Source organism: Podarcis tiliguerta, assembly GCF_965153285.1.
Source record: "Podarcis tiliguerta genome assembly, chromosome: 7".
NCBI classification, from domain to species: Eukaryota; Metazoa; Chordata; class Lepidosauria; order Squamata; family Lacertidae; genus Podarcis; species Podarcis tiliguerta.
This window is the reverse complement of record NC_139540.1, coordinates 47,934,843-47,947,484: the sequence shown is the minus strand read 5'-3', so window position 1 is coordinate 47,947,484 and position 12,642 is coordinate 47,934,843. Positions and strand designations below refer to the sequence as shown.

At 39.8% G+C, this 12,642-nt stretch overlaps 2 long non-coding RNA genes across 3 annotated transcripts in view; both read right to left on the bottom strand.

Annotated features, from left to right (window-relative positions):
- LOC310682010 overlaps positions 1-12,642 on the bottom strand; it is an 82,089-nt gene that overhangs the window by 27,038 nt on the left and 42,409 nt on the right. The window lies entirely within an intron of this gene.
- LOC310682014 lies at positions 4,955-10,484 on the bottom strand. Its single transcript, XR_014513728.1, has 3 exons — positions 10,363-10,484; positions 6,460-6,648; positions 4,955-5,495 (listed from the first exon to the last, which is right to left on the bottom strand). It is a non-coding gene; the product is annotated as an uncharacterized lncRNA (long non-coding RNA).

Here is a 12,642-nt window from a genome sequence, read left to right as displayed (position 1 = left end):
ACCCAACTTTCTTTGGTCAATCTTTATAGAGCACATACAGAGGCACACACCTCTGAATCATGTAGACTATGTAAAAAAAAGTTATGAGTAGGAATTTGCATTTGGGTAATCAATCAGCACATTCACTATTCATAGCTTGTAATGCAAATAAAATGTTGGTACAAAAATGGTCCCATTGCTTAACTTTAAGAAGCATATAGGTGAGATGAGGCTGGTAAAATGAAAGGCCATATTCTAGGTAACCTGGTTTATATCACTATAAAAAATTACACATTGAGCCAGAGATGAGCCATTTCTTCATGTAAATCAAAAGACAAACAATAGCCACTGTGTCAAACTTTACAAAACATACTGATATCTTTTTCTTTAAGATGACTATCCCAAGAAATTCTTCTTCTTCTTTGGCGATCACTTGCACCAGAGTAAAATTGTCTTCCATGAACATGGTCCTAACACAGGGGTCTGCAATCCACGGCTCCGGAGCCACATGTGGCTCTTTTACACCTTTGCCGCAGCTCCAGGGCGGATACTAGCGAGGGCAGGAGGCGCATTGTGCGCCCCGACACTCCCCACTGTGGCTGGCGCTGTACTGGCTGTGACGTCGCATGGGGGCAGTGCGTGCGTTAGTCACGCACCGTCCCGACATCACCTTCCCGCCCGCCCGCCCGCTACATTGAAAGGGGGCATGTACGCTGGTCACTGTTTTGAAGGGGAGTGAAGAACACACACACACAAAAAGGTAACTTGTTAATTTAACGTTTATTTCTATGAGGAGGAGTAATTCTGAGGGGTCAAACAAAGAAATAATAATAAAAGTGACAAAAAAGTTATTTTTATAATGACAAGTTTTGTGGCTCCCAGTTTTTTTTTCTTCGGAAACGGGTCCAAGTGGCTCATTTTGTCTTAAAGGTTGCAGACCCCTGTCCTAACAGTAAGTCCATAAGTGACTGTGGAGGCCCATTCTGGATCCACACGTCCTTCCACAGTGGGGACATAGGTTTCTGGGACAGGGTTGATCATGGTGAAGGTTTGCCAAATGTGCCTTCCCTTTCGTCCTGAGTTTAAGCATCTTCAAAGTCCATGACACCTTTAGTAAAGGCTGTTCTCCAGCTGGAGCGCTCACAGGTCAATGTTTCTCAGTTGTCAGTGTTTATACTACATTTTATAAATTCGCCTTGAGAAAGTCTTTAAACCTCTTTTATTGACCATCAGCATTACACTTTCCATTTTTAAGTTTGGAATAGAGTAGTTGCTTTGAAAGTCGATAATCAGGCATCCAGACAACATGGCCAGTCCAACGAAAAATCATTGCTTTGACACAGGTGATTTTTGCTTCTTCTAGTACACTGGCATTAGTTTGCCTGTCTTCCCAAGTGATATGTAACATTTTTGCGAGACCCCATTGATGGAATCTTTTGAGGAATTGGAGATGGTGTTTATAAGTGGTCCATGTTTCACAAGCACACAGTAAGGTTGGTAGTACAATAGCTTTGTAAACAAACATTTTGGTTTTGTTTCCCTGCAAATGTCCCAAGAAACAATAGATAGTACAAGACCTGCTTTCAAAATCATTGATTTTAATATTTGTTGGGGTCACTCGATGTCATAATGAAAGAAAGTGCATCTGTCTTGTTTCATTGAGATCATAGACTGATTTTTGTTGCACCATTAATAATTTTTAGTCCTTTGTAACTTTTGGATTTCTAATCCCACCGTTTGGCCTTTTCCATGACCCAGAAGGTATTGCAAGCCTTCTAAGTATCAGGGTGTTAATGAGTTAAATAGAACCCTTGAAGTCTTCAAACATATCAAGGTGGGATGAAACAGATTTCCCTATATGGATACAATTTTTATTTATATGTTACTTTTCCACACAAGTATTCTCAATGCTGTATGCTGAGGAAACGTTAGGACACAGAAAAATAAAAGGTAAAAACAGATAGTATTCAAGAACAAATAAGGAACAAGACCAACAACAATCAGCAGTCTAATGCCCTAGCTTTCAAAGACATGACTTAATAAAAAGCATTTATCTGTTTCTCAAAGGAAACAAGTAAGGTAGACAAGCAGACTTCCCAGGAGATAGCATTAATTCCCACAGATCCAGGGCCACCACAAAGAAAGCCTTGCTCCTAGAGCTAATCTGGCACATTTAGGGGGAATATGACCATATCCAAGAAGAAGGTTTACTTTTCCTTCAGCTTGTCATTCCACTGAGTTCCCTGGCATCAGGATATTTTGTCTGGAAAAAGGTTTGTTTCTCTTCCTCTCCTAGTGTCAATCATCCACCAAAACAACAAAGGCAGTTTCTGTACCCAAACCAAAATCCAATCTATGGACCTTTCGTACACTGTCAAACAGGTGAATATACTTCCAAATATTATCAGCCCTACAAACTCTGTTGTGGAAATGGATATAGGCTCTTTCTATTCATTTTTCCCTAAGAAGCAACCAGTACTTTCAGAGAAAAGAGAATCATGCATAGCATTGAAAATGCTGCTGCATGCAAGAAGACCTGGATTGGGGCCAGTATGCGATAAACAACTGCTTTTCCCGGCTAAGGAATGGGTCTTCTCTTTCTGCTGCCGAGTAACAGGGCATAAAATATATTCATGTTGCTATGGGGCTAACAGACCCACCCTGTGCTGTAGGAATCCCAAAACATACTGTTATCTAACCTCAATATTTTCAATGTGATTAAAGTTCTCTACATTTGTCTTGTGAAATCCAAGCATAGAAGCAAGAAGTATTGGTTGTTCCAACAAGCTATGGCTTATGAAGAACAAATAAGACAAATATTAACTTGGGGGGGGGGGGAATCCTCCCCATTTTAACAATTTTTATTAGCTTAACTTCAGCCTTTTCCTCCCTTACACAAGAGATACATGGAGATAAAACAAGCACACCTAAAAAGGCATTTTGGTTCCAGCTGGAACATCTTGCCTCCTGGAGACTTACCAATGGGATATGCATTTGAACTAATTTTATAAGTTGTCCTTGGACCGAGGACCTGATTGAGTGGACTCGAATTTTAGCATTTGTGATGTTTTTACTGTTTTAGAGTGTAGAGTGGCCATTTTTTTATGCTTTTAATGTACTGCTACATTACACCAAGCGTAGTCTATGTCAAGAGAAGGCTTATAAATTTCACAATACAAATTGTTTCACTTGCACATTCCTCTCCTTCCACTGGAAGAATGCCTTGCACAAAGCAGTGATTTTGGACAGGCAGGTCTCAGTTTAGTTCAAAGCAGCTTACAGAGAAAAATCTGAAATGAAACATCATTAAAACATGCATGCCATATCCTTCAAGTGTCCTGATTTTCCTGGGACAGTCCTGGAATTACAAAAACCATCCTGGCTTCTTATTTGATCCCTGAATGTCCCTATTTTCCCCATCTCTAAACTTTTCAGCTGCAAGTTTTTGCATGTGTTTAGGCCACCAATTTGTTGACAGAAAACCCTGATGCGTGAGAATCTTTTCAAGAGCAAAGCATTCGTGATTCCATATCAAGGCATCTGCAGGCATTTTGCAAAACATCTGGCAATGAGCTAACTCTTTGAAGGCCGTGAGTAGGCTTGATTCTACAGTGCATGAAAATCAGATCTCTGGTTTCTGATAAATACCAATAAAGATTTTTAAAAGTTGAAAACTATTTATCTGATCATAATTACAAAGGGAGAAAGTATAATGATGAGCTCGGGGGTGTGATTAAAAATCAGTCCCAATTACAGTGGTACCTCGGTTTTTGAGCATCTCGGAAGCCGAATGTTTCGGTTTTTGAATGCCAAAGACCCGGAAGTAATTGCTTCCATTTTCAAACGCACCTCAGAAGTCAAACAGCTTCTGCTGCATGTTTTCCAATTTTCTCAATGGAAATTGCAGACGGCCCTTTGCACCTTGGTTTTCAAATGTTTCAGAAGCCAAACAGGCTACCGGAATGGATTACATTCGAAAACTGAGGTACCACTGTATCTGCATATTGTCAGTTCAGAAGTAAATCCCACTGAGTTCAATGGGATTTTATTTTCAAGCAAGAGTTCAGAAAATGGTTTTCTAAATTTGTATGATAAACTGATGCATATGAATATAGTTCAAATTGCAAACATAAGTGTATGAGCTGGGATAGGGATTGTATACCATGCATTTTGAAAGAGTTTTTAAAGCTGTTTTTCTTCTGGTCATCTTTTTTCACTACTTATTTTCTGAAGAACCACTATCATTTATATCAAGAAAGTGTTTTTTATTCAATTTATGTTCCTTTAAGGTCAGGCACGGCCAAACTCAACCCTCCAGATGTTTTGGGACTACAACTCCCACCATCCCTAGCTAACAGGGCCAATGGTCAGGGATGATGTGAACTGTAGTTAGAAAACATCTGGAGGGCCGAGTTTGGCCATGCCTACTTTAGGTAGATTTACCTTCTAGCCCCTTATGCTGCAGAATGGTAGATGATTTCTATGTAAAGTGCTAAATAATTTCCTAGTTAAATTGTCATTCAGTGTGTGCTTCCTTTTTTTTTTTAAATTTAAAAAGCAATTCCAGTCAACTTTCTAACAAAGGCAATAGGTTTACTCTTAAAAAAGTCTGTGTTACAGAGATGCAAGATCGGTTTTATTATAGGCAGTTCATTAATTCTGAACACCTATGTAATCATTGCCATGCATTAAATTCAATGCATACTTTCACTTTAGCTGAAAGCTATTGACAGCGCCACTTTGTTGATTCATATACCACTGCTGAAGAAGTTTCAATAAATCACAACCAAAACAGAGCCTCTTGTAGGGGGTCACCATAGTCAACTCAGCCATGGGTTAAAGAGCAAAGAGTTGTTGTTGTTTCCACTAAAAAAAGTTTCAGAGAACTGCAATTGTGTAGAAACTCTTCCCAATTAAGCAGATAGAAAAAAAACTGCTAGATATATTTTAAGGTTATACTGACAAGACAAACCCTGACAAATTGCATTGGTTTTAATTGTTATCATTATATTTCTAACCCACCCTATATCAAATGTTCTCAGGACAGGTTACAATCAATAAAATGACAACACAATATGAACCATAAAATCACTACAGAACACATATCTCTAAGAATTCTTAGGCTGGAATTAGATTTACAAGAGCCACTGGCCTGGCACCAAATGTAATAACAACAATAATAATAAATAAATAAAATTTTATTTATATCCCACCCTCCCTAACCGAAGCTGGGCTCAGAGCGGCCGATGTAGCACTCTCATGGCTTGTTTTCGTCTTTACCTTGCAGTACCTGCAATTTCTGCTGTGATTGCACCTCCCAATTTCTCTTCTGATATATCACATGATCACAGTTTATCAGACAGTTCATGACAGAGAGGTGGAAGGGGAACAGAGATGGAGGAGCTGCCTTTGACATCAGCCATACAATCCTCATCACGTCTTGTTCCAAACTTCTTACATTCCTTTCAAAATGACAGAAATTCATGCTGATTCAGCAGTTCCAAAGCGTGTGTGAGCTGAAACAAGTGATGCGCACACAAAGACTTGTGCAAGATGAAAGTAACCTTATTTTTTTCAGTAGTAGAGGAAGGTTTTGTGACATGTTATCCATACACACAAATGGAGGTTTTCCTAGGGTAGGGCATGACTGGGGAATCTGTTGTGTCCTTCAGATATTGTTGGACTACACCTCCCATCTTCCCTCATCTTTGGCCATGCTAGGACTGATGAGAATTGGAATCCAACACCTGGAGGACTACATGTTACCTGTCAATGGTGCTTCCCAGCCAAAGGAATGCACACGGCAGATAGTTAACTCTTTATTGTCAAAGATAACAACTCTACCCACACCAATCTAGCATCTAGGCAGCTATTCCCAGGTCTGCACTCTATCGAGCAGTTGTAGCAACAGGGGACAACCACCCTTCCACCAGTTTATGTACCTTCCATCCCCCCAACGGTCTGCAGGCACACACCCAAAGACTGCACTGGCATGGCAACTTCCTCTGCTCATCCTTTTTCAATCCTGGCTCTTCACTTGTCTGACCTGCTTCTTCGTCCTCTTCTTCTGACCCATCCTGTGCTCCACCTCCAGCTCTGAAGCTTCCCCTGCCTCTGTCTCTTGCCTCCTGGCCAGTGCAGTTTCCCACAAATCAATGACACACACACCCCAGTCATACTCCATCCTCCCTTTCTCCAGTGCACACTTGTCAGCATCCTGCCAGTCCCTGACATCATCCATCTTTGTTTTAGAATGGCACATTAAGCACTGAGCCTGGAAAAAACGTTATTCAAGCATTTCCCCACAAAATGTGTTATTTTTAAATTCATTTCTCATTACAAACGTCCATGGTACTGTACTAGCTTTTATGTAAGTTCTATATGTTTAGGCTCATCTCTTGTTTATTTTCTTCCTCATGGTTGGCTAAGTAAAATTCAGGTGTGTATTTACTATGATTATGTCAAGGAAAATATACATACACAAGTGTGACATCTTCTGGATCACTCTCAAAAATTCCTTTGGACCTTTGTCATCTTGGCAGAAGCACTTGAGATTGTCCATTTTACAGATGTATGTACAGAACTGAAATCTTTCCATCTGCTTTTCTGTGTGTTTGGCCATATAACTTCAGCCAGTGTTTGGATTTCATCACAGGGGGTGCCAATTCCCTGCAGAGTCAGGAGGGGAAAAGTGTGTGAATCATCCTGAAGGATTCCAGATGTGATGTTCCCATTACCTGTTCGAGTGTATGCATTCATGCGCATTGCTCACTCCAGAAACAGGGATTGAATCCAACACAGAATTAGGCATACTTAATTCTGTGATGTTGGATTGTAACCAGCATGTGTGTTCTCTCCCCGCCCCCACTGTGTGCCTTTTTTAATGCATTCCATAGTTTCTTCTCATCCTGCTTGCTACTAGTTCTTTCCACAGAAACAAACTATGGGCTCCTCTAGGCAACCTGTGTCCTGATCATTCATCATGATGTGCCTCCATAAATCTGTGTGTAACAGTGTTGATCTTAGTAGGTGACCCAATCTATTGGTGTACTTGATGAAATCATACCAATGTGTATCAAAATTGTACTGTTTGCCTTTTATGTCCTTTCACTTGTCCATTAGCTTTTCAGGTAAGGCTATTTGCTGCGTGTTTGTGTGCTACCTTGGTTAAACCTAGGGGAGTTTTCTAATGCCTATTGATCAGGTGACAAGCAGCTCCCATATAGAATATTTTCAAGGTGCAGCAGAATTCTGGTCATCAAACCACAAAACAGATTTTCCCCTTTCTTTAGGGGTGATCTTAGGCTAAATCTCATTACAGAAAATGCCTTGCCTTTCAAGCACTCTTTGCTAAGAAGCCAGAATTGCTAATGAAACCTGTTTTGTTTCATTGTGCTGTTTTCAATTATAAGAAGATTTGTAGCTTGTGAGGTGGTTTTGGAGACATTGTAAGGATTCTTTGCCTGGCTATTGCCTCCCTCCCTCATCTTTTTATTTTCACCCTTTTATCTCTATTCTGTTGTACCCCATCCCATCACGTCATGCTGCAATGGTTAAATAAACCCCTAATTCTGCCTTTTGTGGAGCTCTAATCCTTTTATTTCATAAATCTTGTTTAATCCAAAAGGCTTCCTTTCATCTTCTCAGTCGTCAGTTGGGTCACTACTGTTGTTTCCTATAAACAGACCCTGCAAATCCTGCATTGACTTGGGAGTTTTAGAAAAGCTTTCAAGTGTTTCTATATTGTCATTAGCTCCTACTCAAACTGTCCCAAACCCACTAAATGACATATTGCTGCTCTCTTGGACTGTGTCCACATTACCAGCCAGGTTGTTCTTTTTCTCAATTCAGATTGAAACTAAATCAGTATTTCAGAAGAAATTCCAGGATAGATACGGATTGTGGCTAATGTGTGCACACCAGGTCCCAAAAACAGAGGTTTGGGAACTGGATGCAGTTTAGGCACTGGATGCAGAGTAAATAGGAGTTTGTACATAGCTTCACTCTCATGTTGGCTCTTCAGTTACATTCACATTTCATCCCAGCTAGGCAAGAATCAGAGATACATATACACACACACAACTCTCTATCCAGACAAGCAAGAGGCAATATAACATTTCAAGGCCATGCAAAACTCCTTGCAGAGAGTGCAGAGCAGGGCTAGCGAGAGGTTTAGCCTGGGAAGAGTCCTGGGAGCCAGGAAGAACACTGGAGGGACACATTCAACCCCGGAACTGTTGTTCCCCCACCCTTTCTCTACCATGTGATGTTAATAACACTATGCAGTGTCAACATTACAACTCTTTTTATTCCCAGTCTAAAATATTTTGTTAAAGTTTTTAATGAATGGGCGATTACAAGGGGGGGGAAGTTTTATGAAAATTGGGTAACCTACTGTTTCTTATTGTTTTAAATTATTGCTAATATGAAGGAGGAGACTCCTAAAAAAGATTAGTGAGTCGACTGAACACCCTTAACAAATCAAACAGCCTCTACAGGAGTTTAGAATAATAGATTCCCAAGAGAAAAGCATTATGTTGCTTGTTCTGGATTGACTCTGTAATGCAAGATGATCCTTCAATATGATCCTTATTAATTATATTCTGTACTCCTCTTGTGGGCATCACTAGATAGGACTTCAAGGGTTGTTCTGACCTGCAAAGATAGCTAGGCTGATGGGAACTCAGTGTGACATGAGAAAGACTAAAGCCTTTATTTCTGGCTTCCCAGGCCACCTGTTTGCCTGAAGTCTGTGTTGTGTGAAGCACCAAATATTTCTAATGGGTAATTGCCCCCTCCCCCTAAGGTCTGCACGGGTACCAGTGTACCCCCATACACCATTATCTTTTACATTATGACTACAGATGTTTCAGTGCTGAGAATAATGGGAACACAAGTATCGCTGATGGGAGATCACAGGGCTATTTACTCCAAATCTCTTTCCACACAAAATATTAAAGACAGTAGATTAATTAATTAATTAATTAATAACTTTCCTCTTTGTATTATTCTCTCTCTCTCTGTGTGTGTGTGTGTGTGTGTGTGTGTACGCATCTGTGTGTGGTACCTTCCTCATTAATTTGTGTTCCTTTTAGTATCAGATATAATCCCACCCTGGCTCTATGACAGGAGTGAGGAAGCTGTGGCTCTTCAGATCACACCAGTCTGCTGAAAGTTGGAATCCAACAACATATAGAAGACCACAGGTCCTCAGCCTTTCTCTAGGAAATTGGAGGGATTCTGAAAAGTTGAATGAGCGTTTTAAAAAATCACAAAGGAAACAATGACTGCAACCAAATATCAAATGACTTTATGATAAAATATTTAAGCTTTTTTCTGTTTTTCTGGAAAATGACACTTCAGGTATTACTTAATTAACATGGGCACTATCCCCTGGAAGTAGCCTTACTGAATGAAGGAGAGCTATGCAAAAGGTTCTGCTCACTGAAATAGGCCTTGTCTTGTATAGGAAGACTGCCTATTCTCATTACATTCTTATTAAAGAGAATCTCAAAAAGTATGAGCTTAGGCAGGCTTCCTCAACCTCAGCCCTCCAGATGTTTTTGGCCTACAACTCCCATGATCCCTACCTAGCAGGACCAGTGGTCAGGAATGATGGGAACTGTAGTCTCAAAACATCTGGAGGGCCGAGATTGAGGAAGCCTAAGCTTAGGCAACACTAACTCGTCTCTTTTCCATAGTGCATAGCTCTAAGATATAGTTATCTTATAAAACATTTATTTTCTCAAACAGTTTGAGATTCAGCTTAGTACATGCATAGTTTTCCAGCTACCCTGGATGATATACAAAGAAGCACTTGAATATTTAACTTCTAGTCCAAACTAGACCCAAACATATCCCAGTGTTTGCTGTATTGTTACTAATTTACAGATGAAAATTCACTTGGTAAGTCTAAGTACATGCTGGAAGAACATCAAATATGTTTGTTATCTTTATCAAAAGTGAGTCTAAGGGAATAGATCAACAGGACCATGTAAATTTGATAAAGTTCTACACGTCTAGCCTTTCAAAGTCCTTAAATCCCCTTTTTTATATCCTGTCTTGCAGTGGCAAAAAGCTTGAGCACCTCGACCTAACTAAACCTCTTACCTAGACAGGTTCAAACAAAACATGGAGTCAAACGTAAAGCCAAACTTTGTTTAAAAGAACTAAATGGCACAGTACACCAGTCTCACAATTCCAGACGGCCCCCCACCACACACACACTAATACAAAATGTTTGTTATAAATAAGCTTTCAATCTTGGAATCTCTCACCTGTATTCTGAATCCCAAAAGGACTGTACCATTTGATTCTCCTGAACATAGAGTTCTCCCAGAAACATTCATTTACAATTGAATTGAAAATTTGCAAAATTCATACGGTACTCTGGAGCAGGTTGGGCTTTTGTCTTTGTTCTTCCCCAGACAGCATACCCAACTCTGCATCACAAACTGCATTTTAACTCTCTTTCTCTGTCACTGTCTTTGTCTCTGGATCTTGGTCTCTCTCTCTCTCTCTCACTCACACACACACACACACACACACACACAGAGAGAGAGAGAGAGAGCGAGCATGTGTTTCATAAGCAGTTTGTGAAGCAAGACTGGGAGAGCATTTAAGGCAAATTAAAGCCACCCCCCGTTTGCTCCCTGAATCATGCATTTCTTTGGATCCAGGCTTTTATTGTAAAGATATATAATCACAAAGTAAGTCATCAGCACATTACATGCTTGTTCTAGATACATACTGTGTAAGATATTAAAGTATCCTCTCAATCATTAAAAAGTCTGTAAGGCAATAAAATAAAATAAAATAAAATGGGTGCAGAGAGGCAGTGGCTCAAACTTAGGTCTACCACAGCAAAAAATAAATTCTTCTCCAGACTACATAAATTGCCAACTAGATGTTTGTCTATATTTCTTTTGCCCACCACTGCCTGGCACTTGTATATCTGTACTTTTTACTATACTAAATGGTAGAGACAGCCACAGGAGGTTTCTCTGGACATTCTTGGCTGGTTTCATCAAAGAAGCCGGATGTAGAGAGAGAATTGCAGTATTTTCTTGTGAACAGAGTACCACTTCACAGCTAACTGTGAAAAGGCTCAATCACTGCACTGTCTGCTTTGATTCTCTCTCTCTCTCTCCCTCTCTCTCCCCGGATGCATCTGGATAGAGCTTCATACAAGAGAAGCTTAGAAGAGAAGTTGGCTGATAGCCCTAATGTGGCGAAAAGAATTTGAAGCAGAGGAGGCAGAGATGGTGTTGCTGGTTACATCCAATGAAAGGGAAAGATGTGGCTAAATAATGTCCTGAACTTGAAGGGAACTGTGTGAGGGTGTATTAAAATTACCATCTTGCAATTAATTCTGTTAAAGTTTTTTTAAAAAAATGTGTGAGTCCAGGTTAGGCTAAGTTTAGAACTATATGTGTGGGAAGCATGAAGAAACTCCAAAGATATCTCTGGAAATATGTTATCTCTGCTGCTGATTCACACATACCTCCCAAATTTCTCTTTGTACTATATTTTACTAACTATAATGCCTATATATCTGGTGAATCGATCAGTACATTACAAGCACTAGTCATACATGATATCAATATGACTTTTCGTAAATACATTGTTACTCCCACAAAGAACTGTATATATTACTTCTGTGTAAACTGAATTAAAAAATGGGAGGGAGTGACTATACCTTCTGCATCCCTTGAGCATTCAGCATGTAACACCAGCATACAGCCCATTCAAATACTTTATGTTGAATATGCAAAAGGATGATCTGGACAGTAAACATTATAGATCAGGCATAGGCAAAGTCGGCCCTCCAGATGTTTTGGGACTACAACTCCCATGATCCCTAGTTAACAGGACCAGTGGTCAGGGATGATGGGAATTGTATCCCCAAAACATCTGAAGGGCAGAGGTTGCCTATGCCTGTTATAGGTTTCCCAGGTGTGCAAGTTTGTGTTTATAAATATAAGCCTCACTTCATTGATCCTAGTTGTGATGAACTAGAAAGATGTCCACAAAAGCTTCCATCATTGTAAATCAGTTGTCCCCTTTCTTAATATCTGATTCTAAGTTTAGAAACTGACAGATTTTCCAGAAAGTGACCTTATTTTTCACAAAGCATAGTCAAAGTGTAGAATGGGCATCACTAGGGAAAGGCAGTTTCAAGAATAGGTGTATCAACACTTATGATTGTGTGGCAGCGTGCAGCGTTTGATCATACCATTGTATGAAACATTTAGCAGGATTACCTTAAAACATTTTACCAAAAATGTATTTTTTGCTTATTTTGGCAACTTCTCTACATGTAGTAACCACAAATGATTTCCTTAGTCTTCTGGTACTCTTGGGCCCTGATTTTCTGCCTCCGCATTATTGTTTTTAAAATCTTGTCATCATATTTATTGACGCTTACCTAAAGCCATGGCAGCACAGTACCTCTCCTGTTTTCAGTGCTGCTGTTGTCATTACCTCTTAACCTCCCGTTGCACTGATTAACCAGTTTGGCCTGAAGCCACTCTTTTTCACATGCACAAACCTTTCACTTATGAAATTTACTTCTATAATAAATCCCAAACCACAGAAGCAATGGCATGTTTAGTTGAGCAAACTGTATTAGAGCCAAATAGGAGAATGGAGTGTCTTAAAGTG